This window comes from Portunus trituberculatus, chromosome 17 (genome assembly GCF_017591435.1).
Source record: "Portunus trituberculatus isolate SZX2019 chromosome 17, ASM1759143v1, whole genome shotgun sequence".
Lineage (NCBI taxonomy): Eukaryota > Metazoa > Arthropoda > Malacostraca > Decapoda > Portunidae > Portunus > Portunus trituberculatus.
In genome coordinates this window covers 20532200-20545727 of record NC_059271.1, presented here as the reverse complement: position 1 = coordinate 20545727, position 13528 = coordinate 20532200, and the positions used below count along the sequence as shown (strand labels likewise).

At 42.8% G+C, this 13528-nt stretch overlaps 1 non-coding gene across 1 annotated transcript; it reads right to left on the bottom strand.

Moving 5' to 3' along the window:
• Positions 1–8339: 8339 nt before the first annotated feature.
• Trnad-guc lies at positions 8340–8411 on the bottom strand. The gene has a single exon. It is a non-coding gene; the product is annotated as a tRNA-Asp (tRNA).
• Positions 8412–13528: the final 5117 nt, after the last annotated feature.

Sequence of the window (13528 nt, the reverse complement as noted above, 5' to 3'; positions counted from 1 at the left end):
TACGATGCGGTGAAGGAATGACGGAGAGAGAGAGAGAGAGAGAGAGAGAGAGAGAGAGAGAGAGAGAGAGAGAGAGAGAATTTCTTTTTCTTTATAAGTTCATTTTTCTTTTCTTTCTTTCTTTCCATCTTTTTTCCTTTTCTTTCTTTCTTTTTTCTTTCTTTCTTTCTTTCTTTCTTTCTTTCTTTCTTTCTTTCTTTCTTTCTTTCTTTCTTTCTTTCTTTCTTTCTTTCTTTCTTTCTTTCGAGAGAGAGAGAGAGAGAGAGAGAGAGAGAGAGAGAGAGAGAGAGAGAGAGAGAGAGAGAGAGAGAGGAAATAATGGTGTGTCTCGTGTCTTTTTGCGTCATGTTGTCTGCCTCAGTTATGGTGCCGTCATCAAATCGCTCGCTATTTTTGTGGATTTTCCGTGATTTCCTCATTGCTTCGCGTTTGTTTCCGAAATATGACAATTTTTGCGAGTTGGAAGGAAGAAGAAACGAAAGAAAGACTGAGATAAATACATCACTTTGTTTTTATATGTCATTTTTTATAATATTATCACGAGGAAACCCGTAGGAAAATTAATAGCATGTAAGAGAAACAAAAAATCTAACTAAAAATTATGCACAACTCGTTACAGTAATTTAACCACTTCAGTACTATGACGTGTTTTCATATTTTCTTCTGCTTACTATTTGTTGATTTCATACAGCTTTAGAAAATTATGTAGGGATTGGAATAGTGAAGACAGTGGCCTTTAATCTTCTGACCTCCATAGAAGCTTCCAGATGTAAGTGAAATCGTCTAATCATGTCCAAACTCGTGATAAAAATGTGTCTCAGTACTGAAGAGGTTAAGATCACCTCACAGGAACAACAGACGCAACCGTAGCAAAGACAACAAAAATCCGTGAAAAGGAGAAAAAAAAGTAGATGGAGAAAAAGGAGACGAAAAAAAGAAAAAGAAACGAAGTAATACGGAGAAGGTGGTTATGATAATGGTATGGAGAAAAAAGCAAAATGGCTAAATGAAAGAAAAGAAAAGAAAAGAAACCAATATGTATCTACGTAATACTACTACTACTTCTACTACTACTACTACTACTACTACTACTACTACTACTACTACTACTACTACTACTACTACTGCTGCTGCTGCTGCTGCTGCTGCTACTACTACTACTACTACTACTACTACTACTACTACTACTACTACTACTACTACTACTACTACTACCACCACCACCACTTCTACTACTACTACTTCTACTTCTACTACTACTACTACTACTACTACTACTACTACTACTACTACTTCTACTACTACAGCAAGAAAAGGAATATCGTTCATCTATCACCATGCACAACTAACACTGACAAAAGAAGAATGCAATAGAGAGAGAGAGAGAGAGAGAGAGAGAGAGAGAGAGAGAGAGAGAGAGAGAGAGAACAGATAAACCAGATTCATGAAGACAAAAAACAACACCCCACCCACCCACACACACACACACACACACACACACACACACACACACACACACACACACACACACACACACACACACACACACACACACACACACAAAAGAAGAAGAAGAAAAAAAAAACGCACAGGAAGAAGCACGCATATACTTAACACCATCACTACCACCACCACCACCACAACTAAGATAGCTCAAAAGGAACACACAGCAAGAGAGAACAGACAGATAACGAAGCCAAGCAAAGCCGAGGCCGCGAAGGAGGAGGTATAGCGGCGTATGGCAGCGTCACCACAAAGCCACCAGCAACGCACAACTCCGGAAATGACAGAGTAATAGCATGAGAAAATATCGATCTGCTGCAGCCGGATGAGAGAGGCAGAAAGGTGGAACGGGAGGTGGCGGAGGGGTGCAACGGGAAGGGTTGGAAGGGGTGGAAGAGTGGAAGAGTGCGTCTGGGGGGGGAGAGGTAGAAGAGTACATTAGGAAGGTGGGAAGTGTGCAATAGTGCGTCAGGAGAGAGGTGGAATGGTACAGGGAGAAGGTGGAAGAGGGTGAAGTTTGCAAAGTGGAAGACATTGAACAGGGTATTTTGCGTTAAGGGATAAGTGGAGAGGTACAGTAAGAAAGTGGAAGGGGTGTGTATAATTATCGGTCGGTGACAGATGGAAGATTTGAATAAGAAAAAGACGAAAGGGGTTATTTTGATACATTGGAAAGAATGAAACATGAATGATAAATGAAGAGGCAAACAAAGAGAAGGCGGAAGAGGTGAAGTTAACAGCAGACAAATAATGGGACACGATTGGGGGATGATGGATGGATGAATTGAACCAATAGAAAATAGAAAGGGTGGAATTAACAACATGGAAGAGAGAACAGTGGGTGAAAAATGCAAAAACCCTAAAAAACAAAGAGTTGGCAAAAGAAAAATTACCAACATAAAGCTCAAACATAAAGAAGGCAGAAAAGGTAAAATTAACAGCATAGAGGAGGTGGAACTGAGCAAAAGTAGATACGTGGAAGGGTCTAATGAGGACGTGGTGGAGGCGTGGAGGAGTTCACTACGGAAGGGATGGCATGGCGTAGCAGGTAAAAAGGGGATGGCAAGGATGAATGATTGCCACTAGGAAGGGAGGGAAAGAGTGGAAAGGGAAGGTAAGGTAGATATATAGATGCGATACGGAAAGGGAGCGAGTGAGAGAGATGAGGAGGAGGGCAAAAGATGTATATCCAAGTGGAGAGAACAAATTGAACAGACGATACTAGAAGCAGAGAGAGAGAGAGAGAGAGAGAGAGAGAGAGAGAGAGAGAGAGAGAGAGAGAGAGAGAGAGATGAATAAGATATCTTTAAACACGCCTAAATTGATATAATAAAACATGCTATGAATAATTATGATAAAAAAATAAAAAGCGATAATAAGCGAAGAGACAGGGAAACAGGAAGAAGAAAAGTAAAGTAAACAAGAGCGATAAAAACATGTATGGAAGAAGCAAATCCGTTATAATTAACTATTAAAACATTTTATGTAATTCTGAAATGGTAACAGAAAAATAAGTAAATAACAACGATACTATATTGTAAACACCAACAATCCAGTTTAGCTAGAGACTCATTAAGGAAATACACGAAAAAATTAGAGAACATAAGAAAAACGAAGATGATGAGGATGAGGAGGAGGAGGAGGAGAAGAAAATGGAATAGGAGGGTAACTAGATACTCGTTTGCACGCTGGAAGGGGTGAAGTGTTGAGGGGCGGTGATGGATGACCTTGAGTAGGCCAGGTGGAGGGGCGGCGGCGGAGGCGAGCCATGTGGACAGGATGAAGGTACCCATGACAGGGCTGACGTTGATAAATGTCCTTACGTGGCAGATGGAGGGATGGCACACAGACGTACACCCGATGGCAGGACTGATAGATGACATGGGAGTTGTAGGTTGGTGCGGGATGGAGGTGTGCACTTTAGAGACGTATAGGGGACTTGTAAATAGCGCAGCGGATTCGTCAGCGGTACAGGGCACTTGTGGGAGGTAGAGGGGACTTGTGAACGGTATAGGAGACTTATGAACGGTATAGGGGACTTATGAACGGTTTAGAGGACTTGTGAACTGTATAGGGGACTTATGAGCGGTATAGGGGACTTGCGAGTGGTTTAGGAGACCTGTGGGAGGTAATGGGGACAAGTGAAGGGTAAAGGGGACTTGTTAAATTCAAAGGGTGTTGTAAACCGATAGAGTGGAATTGCAAATGATACAGTATACTTTTAAACAGCACAGGGAGCTTGTAAATGGTATCGGATATTTTCAACACAGTCGATGGAAGGGACTTGTAAATGAGACAAATATTGTAATTACTAGAATTAATATGTAAACAGACTTATAATCATATGTATACAATATAGAAATCTTTACATGGCAGAAGAATCTTGTTAACTCTAGAGCGAGCGTGTAAATTATAAAAGTCTTGTAAGCAGCGAAGAAAACATGAAAATGGAAACCTTGTCAACAGGTAAGGAACATGTGAGAAAAGAAGTAGGTAACTGTTATACGGAAAAGAGAAAAAAAAAGAAGTTTGTAAAAGAGAGTTGTAAAGCGTAGGGAAGAATTAGCTGAGGTAACACGAATCCAATGTAAAGAAACCGTAAACACGTCATGCGTTAGGTGCGTATTGCAGGGTCTGTGGGTAAAGACCATGTAAATCCTGTCTCTAAATCACATATATATCCATTTGTCCCTTTTCACTTAAGCAAGGAACAAGTCCACTACATCCTCAGTAAACTTAGATCGCACAGATAATAAATAATACCATGGACACATAGACACTGGAATTATAGGGGGTTGGATTGTTTTAAGTGGAACCAGAGGCCTCCTTTAGGGGATACTGCACACTTTTTTACCGCATTTTTTTTTATCAGGATAGAGAGGCAGCGCGGGATACTGTGATTATCAGGTTAGGTTGGGTGATGGGGACAGGTGCGTACTGATTACACCTTCTCAGCTCCGTGGGCCTCTACATTAACTGCCTTTCACAAACTCACTCTAATGAATATTGTACAGCCCACCCGGCACGTCATATGCTACTTGTCTGTTCCTCAATGCTTCCCTATACTTTGCTTTACCGTGTTCCGCTGAAATAAATGCCGGAATGCGCTGTTCAATCATCCGCGTACTGTTGTTATCCTACCTATTCTTCCCCATAATCTGGAACCCACCGGCTGTCTCGTACCTCCATAATGATTGAGGGACTCCGAGATAAACCGTCGGAGTGATCTAATAAGTAGCTTTGTATACTAAAGCGGTAATATGATTTGTAGTTTTAATAGGATATATTGTTTTTTTTTTTTTTTTTTTTTACGTAGGGAAGAGGGCCAGCCAAGGGCAAAAAAAAAAAAAAAAAAGTTAGAAAAAGGCTCACTTGAGCGCTGGCTCTCCAAAGAGTTCAAAAAGTGCCAAAACCGTCAGCCAGAATTAGGGGAGCAAATGCCTCGATACCTCCCTCTTAAAAGAAGACAAGTTGTAAGAATTCGGAAATACAGATGCAAGGAGGGAGTTCCAGAGTTTACCAGTGAAAGGGATGAATGATTGAGCGTACTGGTTAACTCTTGCATTAGAGAGTTGGACAGAATAGGGATGAGAGGAAGAAGAAAGCCTTGTGCAGCGTGGCCGCAGGAGGAGGGAGGCATGCAGTTAGCAAGATCAGTAGAACAGTTACCATGAAAATAGCGATAAAATATAGAAAGGGATGCAACATTTCGGCGGTGAGAAAGAGACTGAAGACAGTTAGTCAGAGGAGGGAGTTGATGAGACGAAGAGCTTTCGATTCCACCCTATCAAGCAAAGCTGTGTGACCGGAACTCCCCCAAACATGCGAAGAGTACTTCATACAGGGACGGATAAGGCCCTTATACAGAGTAAGCAGTTGGAGGGCGAGAAAAACTGTCGGAGACGCCTCAGAACACCTAATTTCATAGAAACTGTTTTAGCAAGAGATGAGATGTGAAGTTTCCAGTTAAGATTATGAGCAAAGGACAGACCGAGGATATTCATTGTGGAAGAGGGAGACAGTTGAGTGTCATTGAAGAAGAGGGGATAGTTGTCTGGAAGGTTGTGTCGAGTTGATAGATGGAGGAATTGAGTTTTTGAGGTATTGAAAACTACTAGATTTTCTCTGCCCTAATCGAAAATCTTAGAAAGATCGGAAGTCAGGCGTTCCGTGGCGTGATCTGTTGATTTCCTGAAGGGTTGGACGTCTCTGAAAGAACGTGGAAAGATGTAGGGTGGTATCATCAGCGTAGAAGTGGATAGGGCAAGAAGTTTGGTTAAGGTCATTAATGAATAATAGAAAGAGAGTGGGTGACAGGACAGAACCCTGAGGAACACCACTATTAATAGGTTTAGGAGAAGAACAGTAGCCGTCTACCACAGCAGCAATAGAGCGGTCGGAAAGGAAACTTGAGATAAAGTTGCAGAGAGAAGGATAGAAGCCGTAAGAGGGCAGTTTTGAAATCAAAGCTTTATGCCAGACTCTATCAAAAGCTTTTGATATGTCTAACGCAACAGCAAAAGTTTCACCGAAATCTCTAAAAGAGGATGACCAAGACTCAGTAAGGAAAGCCAGAAGATCACCAGTAGAGCGACCTTGACGGAAGCCATACTGGCGATCAGACAGAAGATTGTGAAGTGACAGATGTTTGAGAATCTTCCTATTCAGGATAGATTCAAAACTTTAGACAAGCAAGAGATTAAAGCTATAGGACGGTAGTTTGAGGGGTTAGAACGGTCACCCTTTTAGGAACAGGCTGAATGTAGGCGAACTTCCAGCAGGAAGGAAAGGTAGAAGTCGATAGACAAAGTTGGAAGAGTTTGGCCAGGCAAGGTGCAAGCACAGAAGCACAGTTTTTGAGAACAATAGGAGGGACCCCATCAGGTCCATAAGCCTTCCGAGGGTTTAGGCCAGCAAGGGCATGGAAAACATCATTACGAAGAATTTTGATTGTAGACATGAAATAGTCAGAGGGAGGAGGAGAGGGAGGACAAGCCCAGAATCGTCCAAGGTGGAGTTGTGAGCAAAGGTTTGAGAAAAGAGTTCAGCTTTAGAGACAGAAGAGATGGCAGTGGTGCCATCAGGATGAAATAAAGGAGGAAAGATGAAGAAGTGAAGTTATTTGAGATGTTTTTGGCTAGATGCCAGAAGTCACGAGGAGAGTTTGAGTTTGAAAGATTTTGACATTTCCTATTTATGAAAGAGTGTTTGGCAAGTTGAAGAACAGACTTGGCATGATTCCGGGCAGAGATATAAAGTGCATGAGATTCAGGAGATGGAAGGCTCAAGTACCTTTTGTGGGCAACCTCTCTATCATGTATAGCACGAGAACAGGCTGAGTTAAACCAAGGTTTAGAAGGTTTAGGTTGAGAAAAGAATGAGGAATGTACGCCTCCATGCCAGATACTAACACCTCTGTTATGCGTTCAGCACAAAGAGATGGGTCTCTGACACGGAAGCAATAATCATTCCAGGAAAATCAGCATAATACCTCCTCAGGTCCCCCAACTGGCAGAGGCAAAACGCCAGAGGCACCTTCGCTTTGGGGATCCTGCGGAGGATTGGAAAAATAGGACAAGATACAGAAATGAGATTGTGATCGGAGGAGCCCAACGGAGATGAAAGGGTGACAGCATAAGCAGAAGGGTTAGAGGTGAGGAAGAGATCAAGAATGTTGGGCGTGTCTCCAAGACGGTCAGGAATACGAGTAGGGTGTTGCACCAGTTGCTCTAGGTCATGGAGGATAGCAAAGTTGAAGGCTAGTTCACCAGGGTGGTCAGTGAAGGAGAGGAAAGCCAAAGCTGGTGGTGAACATTGAAATCTCCAAGAATGGAAATCTCAGCGAAAGGGTAGAGGGACAGAATGTGCTCCACTTTAGAAGTTAAGTAGTCGAAGAAATTACTATAGTCAGAAGAGTTAGGGAGAGATAAACAGCACAGATGAATTTAGTTTGAGAGTGACTGTTAAGTCGTAGCCAGATGGTGGAAAATTCGGAAGACTCAAGAGCGTGGGCACGAGAGCAAGTTAAGTCGTTGCGTACATAGACGCAACATCCAGCTTTGGAATGAAAATGAGAATAGAGAAAGTAGGAGGGAACAGAGAAGGGCTACTGTCAGTTGCCTCAGACAGCTGTGTTTCGGTGAGGAAAAGAAGATGAGGTTTAGTAGAGGAGAGGTGGTGTTCCACAGATTGAAAATTAGATCTAAGACCGCGAATGTTGCAGAAGTTAATGTAGAAAAAGTTGAGGGAGGTGTCAAGGCATTTCTGGTCTTTAACAGGAGAGGTGTCCGACCTGGGGACATTTTTGGTCCCTTCCCCAGAGGGGGACTCCGAGGCGTTGTCTATTTCGGGTCCCATTTTTCTTTTAAATTTTGATTTGGAGTGAAGGGTGTATGTGTGGTAAGTGCATGTAGTTTTGTGTGAAGGAGAGCTGTCTTTAGAGGGTAGGCTGTGACTAACCCCTTGAGTTGTGAGACACAAAAGGAAACATTCAACGAGATCACAACTAGTTTTATTGCATTAGACTGACATACTAGTATAATTGTTTATAGTTGTACGAGGTAGCAAAGAAGGGAAAGAGAGGAGGAGTAGGAGGAGTAGTAGTACATAAAGAAAGGGTTCTGTAGAATAATGTAGGCTAAGTACTCATTTCTGGGTCTTCCTTATCTGTTAAATGACTTACTCAATTTAGTAAGGAGAGAAAAATAAAGAGCGGATACTTGTAAAAGTGTGAGGAAAAGGAGAAAACTTGAAAAGGAGTTATATAGATGCAGAGGCCACAACAGAACTTTCGGTCTTCAAGAGGTGACCTGACCTTGTAGATGGAAAAAATTACCCTCCCCGGCGGGGAATCGAACCCCGGTCTCCCGCGTGACAGGCGGGGATACTAACCACTATACTACCGAGGATTTCTTGGTAAGAGACCGCGAAAGAGGAAAATACAAAGTAAAAGAATGAGGTGAAAAATGAAAATAAGGAGGAAGAAGAGGTGACACAGACATGAGCACAAAAGGAAAACAAACGTCATAATTTGGAGAAGTCGGTAGAGGAGGAAGAGGAGAAGAAGAGAAGAAAGATGAGAATGAAAAAGAAATAGAAATGAAAAAAGATGAGAAAAAAAGGAAAAGAGACCGGAAGATATATATACAAAAATGACAATGAGGAAGAGTAAAAGGAAAAAGTGAAGGATGAGGAGAAGAAGGAAAAGAAAGAAAAATGAAACAGGAAGAAAACGAAGAAGATGGAAAAAAAAAACATAGAGAGCTGGATGAGGAACAGGAGACGACCCCGTGTGTTTGGGCAGACGTATCATTTGTATTGTTCTGAGTCCTCGCTTGGCTGCCCTTGGGTTTCCAGCCTCATCGATGACTGCAAGGAGAGCGCGCGTGTTTGAGTCTTGTTTCCCACGTTTTCTTTCTTGATACATGAACTGCACTCCTTGCCTCGTCTCGCCTTGCATTGCCTTGCCTGCTTTGCCTGCCTGGTGGTGGTCCATTAGCTTCCACTTAAGTCAAGTTACAATGTGCTGGCTAACCTTGTGCTGAATGCTGAGTGTGTGTATGCAAGTAGTGTGAAGGTTTTTTTAATCCCTGTCAGGGCATCAAAACACGAAGTGTGTTTTTATATTATTGAATTTGTATCTTATTTTTCATCTAGTCATGCGAGATGCAGACTTGTTTTGTGTTGTGTTGTGTTGTGTTGTGTTGTGCTTTGTTTAAAGAATATTGTTTGTGTATGCGATTTATTTATTTATGTAGTGGTGTGTGTGTGTGTGTGTGTGTGTGTGTGTGTGTGTGTGTGTGTGTGTGTGTGTGTGTGTGTGTGTGTGTGTGTGTGTGTGTGTGTGTGTGTGTGTGTGTGTGTGTGTGTGTGTGTGTGTGTGTGTGTGTGAGAGAGAGAGAGAGAGAGAGAGAGAGAGAGAGAGAGAGAGAGAGAGAGAGAGAGAGAGAGAGAGAGAGAGAGAGAGAGGCAGAGACAAACAGACACCGAGACCGAGTGAGTGTGTGACTCTAGTAAAGGTGGAGGGGAGGAACTTCATAAGGGGGGACATGGACAGGTGAGTTAGTAAATAGCATGACTCCGGACTAGATAACCCTCGTGACGCCCTCCCTCGTACAACTACCATCCCTCGCGGCACCACCCAGCCCGCCATCCATTCCTCCACCCGTCAGCCCATCATCCTCACTAGGACTCTGAGTGTTACCTAGGCTACATACTGTTTTATTTCCCTCGCTAATTGAGAAGTCGCATGAAGAGGAGCAGTTGATGATGCTTAATGAAGGAAGGAGAAAGGGAGCTGGCGATAAGGAAGGTAAAAAGGGGTTTGTCATTAATACAGTGCTTATAGAGGTAGGCGGAAAGGAATACAGGCAAGAAGGCGGACGGCAGACAGACAGACTTATAGACAGGCACAGGTAGATAGGGAGACAAGTAGGAAAGCAGGAAGGCAGGAAGCAGGCATAAAGATAGAAAGACACACACACACACACACACACACACACACACACACACAGAGAGAGAGAGAGAGAGAGAGAGAGAGAGAGAGAGAGAGAGAGAGAGAGAGAGAGAGAGAGAGAGAGAGAGAATGAAGTAAAATGATATATGAACTTCCATAAACGAAAAAAGATAGGTAAATATTGAAATCTTGCCAAATAATCACCTAGGTTTTCCATTACTTTTTTTTCATTAACTGTGAAATTCCTCTGTGTATCCTTTATTTGCATTAAGTAGAGAGAGAGAGAGAGAGAGAGAGAGAGAGAGAGAGAGAGAGAGAGAGAGAGAGAGAGAGAGAGAGAGAGTTGAGTAAATGAGTGAGCAAGCGAGTGCATGAGTATGTTGTCAGAACCACTTCATATTTTTCGCAGGTGGGCTCGAATGTTCTGTTCTGACGCCTCTGAAGGGTCCTGGAGAGCCACTACACCTGAAGGTACAGAGGGTAGTGCGCGGCGGAGGTGTGTGTGTGTGTGTGTGTGTGTGTGTGTGTGTGTGTGTGTGTGTGTGTGTGTGTGTGGGCTATTCTTGGCTTAAGTTCCTTGTGCCCTTTGTGTGGTTGTTGCTGTATGCTTCGTGTTGTCAGCTGTATGTGTGTGTGTGTGTGTGTGTGTGTGTGTGTGTGTGTGTGTGTGTGTGTGTGTGTGTGTGTGTGTGTGTGTGTGTGTGTGTGTGTGTGTGTGTGATCATCATCATCTATCATAATTATAAACAACCTGTCTTTTATATTCTCCCCTTCACAAGCAATTAACACCATGTCCTACTTTTCTTAAGACGTCTCACAGAAGGACGCCATATTATTAATCTTAGGTCGCAGTGAAAACAAACACTCGAGGTCGGTCTGGCTGTATGTAGTGAAGCAGCAGTTATCTCGAAATAGTTGTCGTGGTCGTTGTTATTGCGTCTCCGTCTCTCATTAGTCATCCTTTTCTATAATGACCGCGACGCGTTTGTAAAAATACTATATGTATATTACAAAGGTGACCCAGCGAGGACTGAGCCGCGGGAGACCCTTCATGTACGGTATAAATAGGAGTATAAATCTTGGGAAAGCTATAAATTTCAACTCTGAGGTCACCTTGTCCACTCCCACTTTATTTTCTGTCTTACAAACCCCTTTTTCTCACCCCTCGGGGCTTCTACACCCTACCTGCACCCTATGTAGTCACTCCGGTCATGTCGTTTCATTACTACATACACCGTGTCTTCGGGCGAGAAAATCTATATAGCCGTAATAGAATAAGTAATATATAGGGGTGGTACTCTTCGTTCCTGCTAAACTCCTTTATAATGTTCATGAAATATGTCACTGTAATCTTATACGGAGCTGTTGCCTTATATAGAATGAGACAGCACAAGAAACACAGGGACATAGGTGCTAAATAAAACGGGTAACTGCTGCCCTCACCGAATGAACAGCAGTAGAAAATTGGAATATATATTGTTAAGGGACATTCGTAGATAGAAATTGAATGACCCGTAACCAAACTCAATCCCACAGTCATTTGATCTTTTGAATCTGTCAGTCTGGTTGTCAGCCGAGTTAAGATTGAAGGATATTGATTGAGACTGCATCTAGATAACTCTTCCAGATGAATACCTCATAGACTTATACGTATACACACACACACACACACACACACACACACACACACACACACACACACACACACACACACACACACACACACACACACAGCAATACGTCGGGAATGAGTCTCAGGTTACAGAGGCAAACTAATGATACAGTTAGGTACAGTGGAGTAATATTAACTCCACCCCTTCTCTGCTTCTATCGCCTGTACCCCCTCCCCGGTCCTCCTTCCCGCTGCCCATTACACTATAATCCCGCCGCTCTTTGCCCATTTACTTTTCATTAACCTGCCGCCCTCTGCTGGAGCCGCGGTAGCCGAGACCTCTCACAAATTAAGGACCGGTAATAAGATGTGAAGTATTTTGGCGCTGTTAAGTTTAAGGTGTGGTAGAGTGATTAATTATTCTTGTTTCTGCTTCTTTTTTTCTTATAATTCTTTTGCAGCGTCATTGTCTTTATGTGTGTGTGTGTGTGTGTGTGTGTGTGTGTGTGTGAGTGTGTCTGTTCGTTCGTTAAGGTTCGTTGCTTGTTGTTTGTATTTATTAGTTGTTGTTTCTTTTCGTTGTTGTCCATTCTCGCATTTGCGTGTTTGAATTTTGTTTTCGTTTCTTCTTTGCTTGTGTTCGTTTATTTATTTTTTTCGTGAACGTCTCGTCTTGTTCAATGTATTTCCATTACTTCATCTCTGTCTCTTTGTGTTTGTCTTTCATTCTGTACTTCTCTCTCTCTCTCTCTCTCTCTCTCTCTCTCTCTCTCTCTCTCTCTCTCTCTCTCTCTCTCTCTCTCTCTCTCTCTCTCTCTCTCTCTCTCTCTCTCTCTCTCTCAGTCGACGGTCAGTAGCTGTGTCGCTAATGCCACCGCCGCCAGCATCACTATAACCATAAAGTGTCTCGAGCATTCTCTCTCTCTCTCTCTCTCTCTCTCTCTCTCTCTCTCTCTCTCTCTCTCTCTCTCTCTCTCTCTCTCTCTCTCTCTCTCCTCTCTCTCTCTCTCCCAATCATCATCCTAACCTTCCCTCCATCTCTCCCTTTCTCCCTCCGTCCCTTCCTTCCAACAGCCTCTCCCTCCTTCCCCTCCCTCCATTCCTCACCTTTCGCCTTCCCTGTGGCCTCTCCCATCACGGTACTCAGGAGGTAATGAAGGCGAAGACAGGTGTTGGGGAGGACAGGTCAGGTAACATTTACTCTCAGCATACCTGGTCTGCATTACAGCGCTAATTACATACCCACTAATTCTCTCTCTCTCTCTCTCTCTCTCTCTCTCTCTCTCTCTCTCTCTCTCTCTCTCTCTCTCTCTCTCTCTCTCTCTCTCTCTTGTGTTTTGAATAGCGTTTATCTCTAATCATAAGTTTTCTGATTAGATAATTTGTCTTTTTTTTCTCGGTTTTCTTACACCGTGTCATTTTTTACCCCTTTAGTACTGGGACTCATATTTTACCTTGAGATTTGTGTACCATTAGACCATTTTATTGACATTAGCAAGGGTCTATGGAGGTCAGGAGATTATTGGCAAAAGCCTTCACTATTTTAATCCCCCCACATGAGATTTTGAAGCTGTAAAAAAAACTCACCAAATAGTAACCACAAAGAATATGGAAATGCGTCACGGTACTGAAGTGGTTAAGAGAGTATGCATTTGAGTGTTCGTCCTCTCTCCACAACACACACACACACACACACACACACACACACACACACACACACACACACACACACACACACACACACACACACACACACACACACACACACACACACACACACACACACACACACATAAATTCATTGTTTCTATCCATTTTTTTACCTCCTTGGTTGATCTCCCTGACACATAAAACTAAGACTCTACCAATTGTCATCTTTTATATGACTGACGGTACATAGAAAACCAGAGATAGAGGAACACGGTAAAAGTGGAATGAGTGCAAGTTACTCAAGTTCT